Raw genomic sequence first — 14,148 nt, 5'->3', positions numbered from 1 at the left:
AGGCAGTTCTGGGGGGCATAAAAGCATTCAGGCTTTCCAGGAGGAGGGTAAGAGGATCCATCACAGCCATAGACACCCTTGAGGTGGTTGGCCTTCTGGTTTTGCTTCAATTAAGGAGCATTCGTCACTTTTTGATATTTTTTCTGAAAGTTCTAAAGCAACTCAGATCCAGAGCTTGAATCTACTGACTGCTTTGGAGAACTTATTTCCTAAACACTTTACATCTCAGGCTGCAGCAAAATGAAGGAGACAGTTCATACTATAATTTGTTTGAAAAGAGGTAAATAATGGACATTTTATTTCTAATTCCATTATAATAAAATAGAGAAGATTAGATAACTGCCAAAGCCAAACCTTTTAAGAAGAAATGCTGGCCCCCTAAAGACAGTGACATGATTTTCTGTGACTTGAATTGTGCTCATGTATAATTTTACTGTTTCATTGGAGTGTGTGATGCAAAACAGGCCCTTTTTCATATACAGTGATTTTCCAGGTCAAGTGGCAAAACATAAAAGGTAAGGACAGGTGGCTTCCACACTTGTTATAATTTGAGGCAGGGAAGGCATATCATGTGTCCATGACAAGAGACAGAGGAAGGGTAAGTGATAATCTGAAGTGCAGACTGAAACCCACTGCAACTGGAATAACACTTGAGACTAATGACCTACCAAGATGTTGTGACATTTTACCACTTGTAAAGTAAAATAAATTCTGCACTGCAAAAAAAATATTAACTCCAGAAGGGTTAAGTTTTCATTTTCCTAAGTGTCTTAGGAACACTTTTCTCTTCTACACTAGCTGAAGAAAGAAAGTTTTGTCTTGTTCTAATTGTCCAATCCACTCTGCAGTCAGAGTGCACAGTAACATTCCAGCCCTGGAGTTTGAAATTACCTACTAATGACACAGGAAGTACCAGGCAAGAAAGGTCTGTTCCAGCTGCCCAACAGGACCAGCTAATATGCTCAAATACATTTTCAGGGGTGAGGAAGCAGGTTGTTTGTTCTATTCATTCTGTGCCAGGGTTGCTAGGATGTTGAACAAGGTTGTATTTACACAAGAAGTTCTTTGCTGATATGAGAATACTGGCATACTCTGTTGGCAAAAGGTTTTCATGCAATTGCAGACTACAATAGCAGAACTGTGGAAAGGCACCCCTCATCAGTGAGACAGTGGAAGTAAAATAACTTTTTTTTCTGGCTTAACCCTTTTTGAATTAGAGAGTCCTGATAATGCAGCTATGTTGGGGCAGAGGTAAAAGGAACTGAAAGCTTCAATATTACTCTGGGCAGAGTGTATTGTAACTTGTATTACAAGTTTCTAAGTAAATACATGTGTGAGGAAAAGAGGGGAAAGGGTGGTAGCAATGAGACAGAGCAATAAAAGTTGTCCTCTAGGAATTCTTAAAGATCTGGAATTTACTTTATGTAAATTACTGCCAATTTATATTTTGTATGGAGACAGAATTGTATCATCCCATGGAATAATCTAGGAGGGAAAATTCAGGAAGGAGTGAATCATTGATAGCCCAAATATTAACAGAAGCACAAGAACAATTGAGTACAAACTGGGCACAAACAAATTTAGTCTGAAAAACATGGGAAAATTACCAACCAGTAGAGGACTAGCATCTTGTAATTGCTCCCCAGTAAAGAAATTGTAGTGGCAAGAACTGTCAGCTATTGAGAGACTGACAGTAGGATACTGTTCACCAATGCACTTGATGACCCACGAGGATGCTTCCAGTCCTAAGTTCTCAAAACTGCTTTAGGAGATAAACCAGAAGATAACAAAAATTTAGAAAGACAGAAGTACTGTTTCCTGGATGTCAAATACAAAGCAGTTTCAGCTCCAAAAGATGTCTAGGTGAAAAATGCTACTTCATACTGTTATTGCTGGCTACCGCTTTTTGATGTCGTATAAGAACAATGCAAGAAATTAGCTTGAAATTAATTTGATAAAGTTACTTTTTAAGGGAAAGTCTGTGGCAGTTTGCAAATGACTGTAGAGGGAGCAGTACCTAATGGCTCTTTGTCAGCAACAAATCCCTTTGTGGATCACATCCAGTGATGGACTTCTCACAAAGGAGAAATAAAAACAACTTCAGGTATATAGAGTTTCTTCCTTGTCCCCATTGCAGAGCTGTAGTTCTTGTATCCCAAGCAACTGTTCTTCCTAAGATGCATGTAAACTTATTACTGATGAAGTGGAAGATATCTGCAGGAGTAGGAACATGACCCAGGTTTTATCAGGTAGCTCAGGAGAAAAATGCTCCCCTCTGCCTGTCATTGCTAGTTTTCAGAGCCAGTTTTCCCTAATTCAAAATTTCTGCCTTCCTAGTAATGCTCGGTATTGTGGAAATGGTGAACAAACAATTTGAGCCTGCCCTGAAAGACTGTTGTCCTTTGGCTTATAGATCCTTTTAAAACACTGTTTCTCTTACACAGAAATTACACGCATGCTGTGAATCATGTTAATTACATGCCAACTCAAGTGTCACCATAGTACCTTATACAGTGGAAATGCCACCATCTGGTGGTTGCATCTCTGCTGAGAGACATTCGTGGTGGTATTGGGGATTGAGCTGCCTCTGCTCAGGGGGGATATCCTGCTTTAGATTTAGAGATTAAGGCTCCCTGGAAGTCATTTCTCCTGGACAAAGTTCCACTTTATAGGCATACCAGATGGGCCTAGCAATGTGGAGTAGGAGACACCAGAATAAATGCTTGTTTTTCTCTTTTTCTTTTTCTTTTTCTTTTTCTTTTTCTTTTTCTTTTTCTTTTTCTTTTTCTTTTTCTTTTTCTTTTTCTTTTTTTTCTTTTTCTTTCTTTTTCTGTTTTTCTTTCTCTTTCTCTTTCTCTTTTTTTCTCTTTTTTTTTTTTGTGGTGTGATTTTATTACTGAGAAGCTTGTTATGTTAAGACACTTCTAACACGAGCTTTGATTAAAGTTGCTTTTTTTGAGAGGTCTTGGTAGGAAAGAATCACAAGATGACGTAACATAAGATAAGAAACAAAAACAGAGGCCATCCGCACACTTCTCAAACCCACAGCTGCTCCCTCTTTCTGTTTATATGATTCCTATGGTCTTGACACCACCAGGAGCTTATTGTCTCCCTACAAGACATGCTTTAGAGAATCTTACATTTCTCTAGTAATTTTTTTCTTGTTATCAATGTCACTTTGTTCTGGAGAGGTTTTAGTTAGGGTGTAATTTTATATGCATCCTTCTGAGGTAGCTTAATGAGTTTTGTTATGACTGTCACCATGTTGTTATGACTGTCACCATGTTCTAGGCTGAGTAAAAATATTCTTTAAATTAAAAAAAAAAATTAAAAAATAATTCTGTTCCTGCATTCCAGGAGGGCAGCAGAGGAACAGAGATGGTTGCAGTAAAGACATTTTGGATTTACCCTAGGACAGAAGAGAGCACAATAAGACTTCATATTTATACTTATGAAAAAAGAACTGATGATAAACTTTGAGCAAGACAGAGGATTTTATGCCTTTTGACTGAGGAATTTTGAGTTTACCTGATTTTTGGAAACCAGATTTGTGATTAGATTTCTGACCTGTTTTGTGCTAGTTAAGACATGAAGTTCACAGCAAAATGAATTCATGATCTAAAGCAAAGCTCTGCTCTGTGTGGCACAACAGAGCTGCAGGGTGAGATATTCTGTATAACTTGTGTAAAATTTAAAATGAAGCTTTGATGCATTTCAGCAATATGTTACATAGAGCAGGTCATCTATGTGACCTGCAGGAAGTCAAGCTTTTTTGTCTTTTTCCAACAACTTTTTATTATTTTCAATTATATTTATAAGTCTTGGATATAGGGCTGCTTCACCTCACAGACTTGCATGGTGCCTAGTCCGAGGGGCATCAGTCTCTGCTGGGATCCCTTGGCAGTATTACTATGTAAGACAGGTTCTTTCACCTTGCAAGAAGTATTTTGACATCTACAGCAGCCTGTTCTTGGCTCTCCCTCTTTCCTGAGTGCTTCTTGGATGCACGTTACAGTGCTGATACTGTAACGTGTATCAAACAAGGAGGCCTGTGGAAAAGAAATAGATATGGACCGATTCTTGATAGATGTTTCAGAGATGTTCATTTCTCCAGCTGCATGGCCGGGGCTCTGCTGAGGAACTGCTGCAATCATGGGACCCGAGGGTCCTTGCTCGCGCAGGGAAACACAAAACAACCAATGGGGAACGAGGCTGACCAGGGGCAGGGAAACCCCGTGCCTCCCCCCAGGGCCCCTCTCCCAGGGCTACATGGCAGGGGGGAAGGGATCCCGACATTTCACCCCTTTATTTTTAACAAAAAGAGATTTAAAACTTAACATTGAAAACAACAAGGACAGTTTCAAAACAAAACAAGCCACCCTCCTGAGTCTTTAAATGTCCAAACAGATTCTCTGGAACATCTTAAGGCTGATAGAAGGGAGACAGGACTCTCCAGACATGCTTTGTGGGGAAACTGAGGCAGGAGAGGGTTTAATTTCTCCCCTCCCCCTTTTCATCCCCCCTCGGCATCGGAGAGGAGTTGTAGGGAAAGGGAATTGTATAGGGAAGCCATGGGGTGAAAAACGGATTAGGAATAAACTGGGGATGGGGTAAACTTAGGAAAGGGTTCATATTGGGTATAGGGTAAAAGGGGAAAGTAGGCTGTGGGTAGGGAAGTTGCTGGGATGGATATTGTTTATAATTTTGTGCATAACGGCTGCCTTTGACTGGAATACCTCCAGGCCCAGTAACATTTGCTGCTTGTAAACCCTTCTTTCCTTGCACTATATCAAATTGTACAACTTCCCCATCTCCTACACTTTGCAGGTAATTTTTAGGGTTATTCCTTTTAATGGCAGTTCTATGGATGAATAAATCTTCCCCTGCATCATCTCATGTTATAAATCCATAGTTGTTTTTTACATTGTACCATTTCACAGTTCCTGTGATTTTCATTGCTACAACTTCTATCACGTGCTTGAGTGTTTGTCGTGGCTGCTTGTCCCGTGTGGCCGCTGCCTCACCGACTCCAATGTCTCGGCGGGCCGCGTTGCAGCTGCTCTGCGCCCTCTGAGCAGCGCTGCTCCGGCGCGTGTCTGGGCTCTGTGTGGCCCCGTGCCCACGTTTTGGCCAGGCCCGTGAGCGACGGCCCCCCGTGCCCTGCTCCAGTGCACATTTCAGCTAGGCGCAGCTCCGCTTCACCGCTGCCAGCCGCGCCCGCGCACTGCCCCTCTCAGTCGGGCGTTCACGGGGCTCGCTCCACCACACGCTGCGCGGGGCTGGGCAGGTACCGCGGGTCCTGCTGCTTCCTCCGTGCCTCGCTCCGCTGCCGACACTGCAGCTCGCGCCGCTCCGCCCACGCATGGGAATTGCCTCGCTGCTGCTTGCAGAGCGCTTGGTCCACGTGGCCTGGGTTGCACAGACCCTGAAGCAGGCTTCCCTTCACCAGGACACAGCTGACATTGCTCAACAGTCTCAGTAATTAAATAATATTCAAGAAAATATTCTTCCACTGGCATATATTTTTACTCAAAAATTAACTCTGTCCAAACGGTGTTCCAAAAGTCTTTGGTAAGAATTAAATTCCAAGAAACATAGAAAAAGTTCTTAAACAACCATGCCAGGAAGTGTTTCAGTTCCTTTTGAGCTTGAATTAAGCTAGAATTTACAAATCGTTGTTTAAGAATCTTTTCAAGTTTAAGATAAATGTCCATATGCAGCTCTGAGAGCCAAGAGCCTTTCCACAGTTCCTCCATAGTTTAGATATGGAATAGCAAAACAAAAACAAGAAGAGGAATCCAGAGTTTCCAGAGTTTATTCACAAATCAGTCAATGTAGGGACTGGGCATTGCTCTGCTCACAATTCTCTACCATTTGTTACAGTGGGGATACTGTAACACATGTATCAAACAAGGAGGCCCGTGGAAAAGAAATATATATGGACTGATTCTTGATAGATGTTTCAGAGACATGTTTGTTTCTCCAGCCACATGGCCGGGGCTCTGCTGAGGAGCTGCTCAATCACGGGACCTGAGGGTCCTTGCCCGCGCAGGGGAACACAAAACAACCAATGGGAAATGAGGCTGACCAGGGGCAGGGAAACCCCGTGTCTCCCCCCAGGGCCCCTCTCCCAGGACTACATGGCAGGGGGGAAGGGACCCCGACAGATGCAGGCAGGGAAATACAGGTAGGAAATACATCCACACACATTAAATCCCATGAAGTAAAATAGCTAAGGTGCATGGATGGTAGGGTCTGTTGCTTCAAGGAGAACTGGAGACACGATAACGTGCGTGCAGGACACCCTGTTCCGTCATACTACACATCCAGCCAGGAAAGTTTGTTATCCAGCTCTAAAAAAGCATTGAAAATTGAGCAAATGGAAAGGGAGAGCAATTAATAGATAATTTTCTCTTGAAGTCCTCCTGCTTTTACTCTGTTGTGTGAAGCACAATTGATAATGCGTGTGATATTTTTTCAACTGGCCACTCTCATCTGCTTCCTGCACCTCAGATCTTCCTTTTCCTATGTCTGATGTGTGTGTCATAGTCAGTGAGAAAGGCTGGAGCTGTGTGACTGAAACACAGCAAACAGCTTTGCAATTGATTTTTCCTCTCCATTGTTAGAAAACATCAGAGTGTTTAAAAGATCTCACTGGGAATTGCAATCTTCTTCCCCACTGGCTCTTTGTAACTTGTTGATTAAACATCTTAGCCGGGGTTTTTGCAGTGGCCTAAAACAAGGACTGACATGAAAATACTTTGTCAAAGGGTAACCTTCTCATTCCAGGCATTTTTAACCTCACACTGACATTGATTTTAGCTGTAACAGGTTCTTGGAATCCCTGAGCTTCCCTCTGGTGGTATTCATTGCCAATGATGTCAATGGCAACCCTGCACGCTGTCTGTCCATGCCTAGTTCCTTTCAAAAAAATCAGTGTGCAGTGACACCTGCTAACAAGCAAGTGGAGAAAAAAGGCCCAGAGAGCAGGTATTTTTGCTTGTTATGTGCAAGACCATCTGTCTGCTACCTGGCAGCTAAATGTTTACTGGCTAGCACGTGTGCCTGGTTGAAGACTTAATTGTCTACCACTGTTCTTAGCTACCAGTTATTGAGTGCCAAAAATGTGTTCCCTGCCCTATGCTAGGAGACACAGCTTTCTCATCTTCAAACAGCTCTCAGGAGAGAAGATAAATAATAAACAATCACAAGCTCCTTGGTTGGGCTTAATTCGTACAGAAATAGACTTACTCCCCTGCTTTTCCAATAGATGTTTGTCTTTCAGTGGATTTCCTCAAAAATGCACAAAAGCCAGGAAAAAATGGATTTATAGAGGTTTTTATAATGTGCCATCCTGTTTTGTTTGCTGCAAAGTAGTGTCTGGAATTACTGCATTGTCTAAATATGCATAAGGAGAGTTTTCAAGCCACAGAGATTTCAGGGTCTCTTGTACCTAATCCTTCTATCTACACAATCCAGTTAATGCTGCTCCTATCAAGACTTTCAGACACCTCAGAGAAAATAATATTTCTCCGGGGCCACAGGGACATACAATGGAGCAAGATGATCTATGTCCACTAAACACAGGACATAAACTCCCCTGCTTAGTCCCCACACCTGAAGCTTCTGGAAAAAAAACCCAGCCACAATAAATAATTTCTGAAGTGACTTTTAAATGCATGACAGGCTTCATATTGCATTACTTCTAAGTGTCAGATTAGTCTTAATAGAAGTATGTTATTAAATAATTCAATAATCACATGAATTTCAGATTCTGTTTGACTGAAGACTATATGAAAGAGAATAGATAGCATAAGCATCAAGAAAAACACTTTATATACACTAAATAACTTGGTCACTAGTTTGGCAAAGTAAGTTTTGTTCCTAGACTACCTAAAAACATCAGTAAGCAAAAAGAAAATTTAAAAATTCCTATGTGTTGGGAACCTTCCATTACCTTCTAGCTGAATCTCTAGGGCTTTATATGTTTATATCAATTAACTTAATGCCTGAAGGAGGTGATAAAAATAGGTAAGCTGCATGTGGCCTAAAGTCCTTTGGAAAAACAGGACTTATGCCCTTCATACACTCTGGAAAATTACAATCCTGTTTTAATATTCTGAGGCATAATAGGATGGTTGGCCTGAAATGGGTCATTAAACAAAAACTGCTGTCAGGTTTTTCCAACAGCTACAGTTTCAGTCTTTAATTTTCCACTGGCCTGAATGTCTTTTTCAGGGATCTACTTCATGTATAAATGTAGGAAATACAGTTGTTAGGTCCAATTCCTACACCATCTTCTCAGACAGCAGTCTGGCAGAAGAAAGTTTCACGTGGTGGGCAGCCTGGGGTCCTACCTGTAGGTTACAATGAGAACTAGACCAAAAAATATTGTCCTTGCAGTGTGTCTTGGTTTTGAAAGACAGGTGTCTGCTAAGGAAGGCAGAAGCCTCCCTTGAAGTGGCAGATATGACCCCTTTCCCTCTGAGTTATTATAATTTTGAAATCAAGGGCCTTTAGGCAAAGATGTGGGAAATAGGAATAACAGTTCTTTACTATATATATATATATATATATATATATATATATATAACCAGTCAAACAAAACAGCAATAACTATGGCAGTAACAGCAAACAATCACAAACCCAGTCCCAGCCTTCTCGGCTGTCAGGCTATTTCCCCTCGGGTGCAGTTCCGCTCGCAGCCGGCAGGGGCGCTGGCGGCTCCCGGTGAGCAGGGCAGGTGCGATGGTTCCCCCGAGGCTGCAGGGGGCGCTCCGGAGCGAGCTCGGGAAAACATGCGGCGCTGGTGCCCTGGGATCCCGGGAAGGGATGGAACAAAGGCTTCACAAACCCCTGGGCAGCCGATCCCGGACTCTCGGGAACAGCAGACTGGAACGGCAGGCTGGAGCGGCAGGGACGAGCACAAATCCCGGGTGGCAGACGAGATGTATCCAAAAAGGGAACCCCCCGGAGGTCCAGGCAGGCAGGGTGAGCACGACTACAACGCAGCGAAAGCTCGAAGCAGCAGTGGGGCAGGGCGGCCACAGCCCGGCCTCCAGCAGGGCAGGAAAAGCGGCTTTGGGATCCCAGCGTTGTTTCCAGCAGGAAGAAAAACGGCCGAAAAAAGGAACCAGCAGCTCCTTTCTCTGCAGCTTCTCTCTCCGGATGCTGAGAGCGAACTGAACCCACACCCAGGTGAAACAAAAAAAGTGGCCAGGCCCTTTTGTCTTCTTTTAAGCACCCAGCGATTTATCGTCTTAGTAACAGAATGGGGGAAAATTCCTTTAACAGAAAAAAAAACTAGATCTCTTAAAACCCCAACACAGTGTTTGTCTTCCAGGTACTTAGTTTGAACACTGGGGGACAAGACCTCTCCATCTTTTCTGCATCACTGTGCATGGCCCTGGATCAGATTAAACACTCAGCAGAGGAGCTTGCTTTGTAGACTGCATGTTAAAAATGGGAGATTGATGGAGTTTGTCAGTCATCTTGATACGAATTTGAAGAATAGTTTTTAATTTAAAAAATAAATCTTGAAGGTGGATTCATAAAACACCTAGGGAAGAGGAGACTTCAAGGCATCTCAGAAGCAGTCATCCAAAATGCATGAGGAGGTTGCTGAGCAGATGTAGCCAGGCCGTTCTGAAAATGCTCTTAGCATTGGGCCATTAAGATATGACCCAAGCTGCCCAGCAGCCAGCTTTAGAGGCCTTCTGGGTGGGCAGAACCCGTTAGATGGAGTCATGTGATATTTTAAATTTTTTCTCTGGATTCAGGGAGCAAGTTAAACTGTTCAACTGGGCAGGTGATGATTGACTCAAGAAAATGCCCACCTCTTTTAATTGTCCTAAATGTGACCAAGACAAGTGTTTTATTCACATCCTCTCTGTGTCAACTTAAAGAATCCAGGCAAAGTGAAATACCTAAAATGAGAAATGCTTAGAATTACCAGCCATCAGACACAGCTGTTCATGGAGGTGTTATGAGGGAGTTGAATTGCATCCTGGCAGAAGAAAGGAATGAGTTTGTATGCACTGCTTTCTGGGCAGGCTACTCAGCAGTTCAACAAGCAAAGAGGAATTGCATCAGCTCTCCGTAATGTCTGTAAAATTTAGTCCATGTCTCTCACTACCCCAGCCTGACAGATCTTGCTGATTTTTAGACACTTTGCAGAAGTAAAATTGCATTTTCTTTTCAAATGTTGCCATGCAGGCCCAGACTTCAGTGTGTTGCTCCCCTGTGTTGCCTTTGCCCTCTCGTTCCTCCAGTGGGAAAAGCACACTTACGAGCGGCTTTCACATGGACTTATGAATAAATCTGGGAGCATGGAGTTGCTGTTGCTATTGCCTGTGAGACATAACAACCTGGACTAGTTTTGTCATGTTCTTCCTTCATCCCAAGATGATTATTTCTTATTACTCCTCACCCATCTACAGGAGACTATAAAACTGTCATTCTGATCCAACGACTAAACCTGTCAACAAATGAACACTAATGTACCTGGCCAGCAGATGACTCCTGCCTCAATTATGCATTGCTGGCATGCTTACAGCTCTGCTTACCTATTGCTCAGGCAGTCAGCCAAACCATTGCCCTGTCAACTTCAAAAGATTTCCTGAGGCTCAACAAGCTTAAGGAGCCACATGGTGGCAACATTAGATGCTCTTGTTCTTGCTTTTCCCATATAATTCATACTTCCTGAGACTTAGTAGTTTTGGACATCTTGCAAAACAATTACTACCAAGGCATTTAAATAGGACTGCTTTGGAGTTGAGATAATACAAGAAGATTAAATTATGGAAAATATCAAAGCTATTTCTCTTTAAGAGAGCTGAAACCAGAAATTTGACATTTCTCACTGAATTTTTAAAGTGCTGGACATAGATTTCTTTTTTAATCATAATAAAACCTTAAGTACTCTTATTGAGAATATTCTTTATCCTGTTATAGAAAAACAAAAAATTATTTACCTAAAGAGTTATTCTTTATTATGTAACTATTTTGTTTATTAGTATTTGATTAAAGTATTTAGCTTTAGTTTGCAATTTTAGTTTTCAAATCAACTAGCACCAAACTGTGTCAGAAAAGTCCTATAAAACTGCTCCTGCTGTGAATAGATAGAATCTGTGTATCTGCCTATCCATTTGGTCTTTAAATCTGAAACAGAAAGAATTTGCAACATACTGATTAAAATTAAATTATTTGTTAATTTACCCTTATTTGAATTCTTTGCAAATATGAAGGGAAACTAGTCAATTAATTAGAAAAAAACCCCAAAAACTTGTCTAAGTGAAATGAAAATAGCAGTACAAAGTGCCTAGGTAAGGCATGCTAGTACTTCATTTAATTTGCCTACTTTCCAATTTTATTCACAGGCTTATGTAGACTGTTCCTATTACTTTTAACAGGAAGTTCCCTGAAAGCCTTATCACTACATGAATGCAGTGCTTGATAGAAGAATAATTAACTTGTCTTATGAACTAGTGCTAGTGTGAACACAGTTCTGTACCATTACAGCTTTGTCCAGACTAATCTGTTAAGGAGAAAAATTGTCATTGTAACAGTGGATAAGTGATCCCATTTGTTATTATTTATTTTTCATTATCTGTGCTAAAAAATGGTAAAATTTATTGGGATTACATCACAGGGCAGCCAATCTGTATTTCTGGCCCTGTATGGTTCTTTCTGGAGGTACTCAGAGACAGCTTGCACATGCACATTCCTCAAAATACCTTAAAGTTCTGTGGCCACACCCACTGCTGTTCACAATGCATGGATTAAGGGCTCTCAGGCCCCAGGTCCTGGTGTGACATCCAGCTTCTATAACTTGAGAGACAGCTGCCAGGGCACAGAATGTCTGAGCAAGCATGGCAAGACCAGCCTGTCAAATGTACTGTGAACGCATGTGGAGTACAGGTACGTGCTTGTTGTGTTCAACATCTGGGAGAACTGGCGCATCCAGCAGCATAATTGCAGTCTTTGCTGGTGTGATATTTGTGCAAATAAGAAGTGTTTGGTGAATACAATTTGCGTTTCCATCTAGGGAAACTTCTGCGCCGAGATTTTTAATTCCTTTCCCATTGCTGAGCTCATCCTGTTCACAGTTCTTTTACCAGGAAATAGCTGTCTATCTTAAGACTCTGACAGATACTCCAGAAGGTTAAAGTTAAATGATTGCTGCATCTCTCTGATGGAGGCTGTTTTCCTTGAAGAGGGTAAGACTTAATTTTTTCATAAGCAGCTCCTGAACTGCTGGAATATCTCACACAATGATAAACTAATGCCAGATCCTATTGGCTGTAGGACATCAAGCCCAAAACTACCATAGTGTAGGAGCTGTTAAGAGGTAATCATAGTCAAAAGAGCCTGGGGATAAGACTAATCAGAATGCATGCTGTAGCCATCCATTTTTCATTTATTGCCCTGTATAAATCAGAGCCCATAGAGGCTGAAGTTAATCTGTGGAAATCTCCAATCTTACTATTTCTCTCCCTTTCTTCTCAGGTGTGTTTGTTTATGCTATATCCTTCAGTTTTCTTTTTCTGTTACCTTTTAAAAGACTTTTTTCCCCTTTTTATTTAATTTTCTGTCTGAAGCATAACATCACATGATGTCCTGAGGGGAATACTGCAATGAGGAGAAACAGGTGATTAGGTGATGTTGTGACTTGATCGTTATAGGCTTTTCTTTTTTCCTCAAGAATGCTATTGCTGTGCTGGAAGATGTTAATGGCTGCCATAAAGTTTGTCTTTGATCTGCAGAAAATTCCAAGCCTCATTAATCCCCTGGTTATGGCAGGCACCCTCCATTCTGTCTAAACAAGAAGCAGCAGCTAAGCTCCCATATGAAGTAAATTTGCTGAAAACAGTAGAAGCCACCACCCAGGCAGTTATCCTACAAAGACAAGCTGAAGTATGAACTAATTTGCGAAGAACAAAGAACTTTCTGAGAAATTTTTACATATTCATTGACTAGACATCAACCAATAGGAGCTATGTGCTTAGAAATAATCAGAAAACTGGGATAAAACAAAGAGGCAATGTGTGTGGCCCAGGGGAAAGCCAAGACAAAAAGCTTCTGTTGAGCAGAGTACCTACTGAAAATGGAGAGCTAGATTTCTGAGCAAAGAAATAACCTTCTGCTGTTTGCTCCTACCATATTCAGGGAAATGCAGCTTTGTGTACATTCTTTGCAAATACACAGGCTTTCTTCAGAGACACTTCAATTGGCCTGAATCACAGTTACTCCTATAAAACAAAGTGTCAAGATGGTAACTGGTGGCTAAATGTTGGGAGAGGACAACAGCTGGTTGAAAATGCGAGATATTTTAAAAAGTTTGCTTGTTTGCTGAGATTGCAGATTTTTTTCTGCTTGGAAAAACCCTGTTCATGTCTGTGACTGCCTCAGTGAGGCTCAGGGAACTGAGGCATCATGCAGCTCAGACTGCCTTTCTTTTTTCACCTTAAGTAACTGCAGCATAAATCTGTCAGATGAATGATGCCCATGACTGTACAGGTGAATAACCAAATTCTAGTAGCTTTGGTGAACTTCTCCTCAGCTCTCAATCCTTGCAAAGATAGTTCCCACTTTTATTGCTTTATATGGTTAAGGAAGATTAGAAGACCATAAATCTGCAGAGTTGAGCCTAAGACTAGACAGAGGTGTTTCAGGCTGCTGATCTGGTTTGGTCACTGTCAGAGCTCTTTTGAAAGCACACAACTGATCTAAAGAAGCTTTTTGTGTCAATGAGAAGTGGGTCACTGGTGTAGTTTTATTAGGCCATAGTCTAATGATGGAGTTTATTTCTACTTTGGTGCCTCTACCAACACAAGGCTTTTTCCTAACTTGTGTGATAATTTTGTGACCTACAGGATTTTTCAAGCTAAGAATTGTGAGGAAACTTCCCTGGAATTTCTTTCAAAGACAAACCAAAATTTGTGATTCAAGTTAAAAAAAACTCTTGATATTATTTTATTTTATCACAAACAGCTTTGGGATTAATTTATTTTCTGTATGTATCTTTATTGTCTGTAGAGTCATACATTTATTTTCCCATTTATCAGTTTGCCTTTAGACTGATAAGTTTTGAAAGACTATTTGAAGTCCTTGTTAGCTAATATCATCAGTGCTTCCTTTCCTTTGGGA

This window comes from Corvus cornix, chromosome 1A (assembly GCF_000738735.6).
Source record: "Corvus cornix cornix isolate S_Up_H32 chromosome 1A, ASM73873v5, whole genome shotgun sequence".
Classification (NCBI taxonomy): Eukaryota; Metazoa; Chordata; class Aves; order Passeriformes; family Corvidae; genus Corvus; species Corvus cornix.
The sequence above is the reverse complement of the archived record's forward strand: the minus strand, read 5'-3'. Positions refer to the sequence as shown.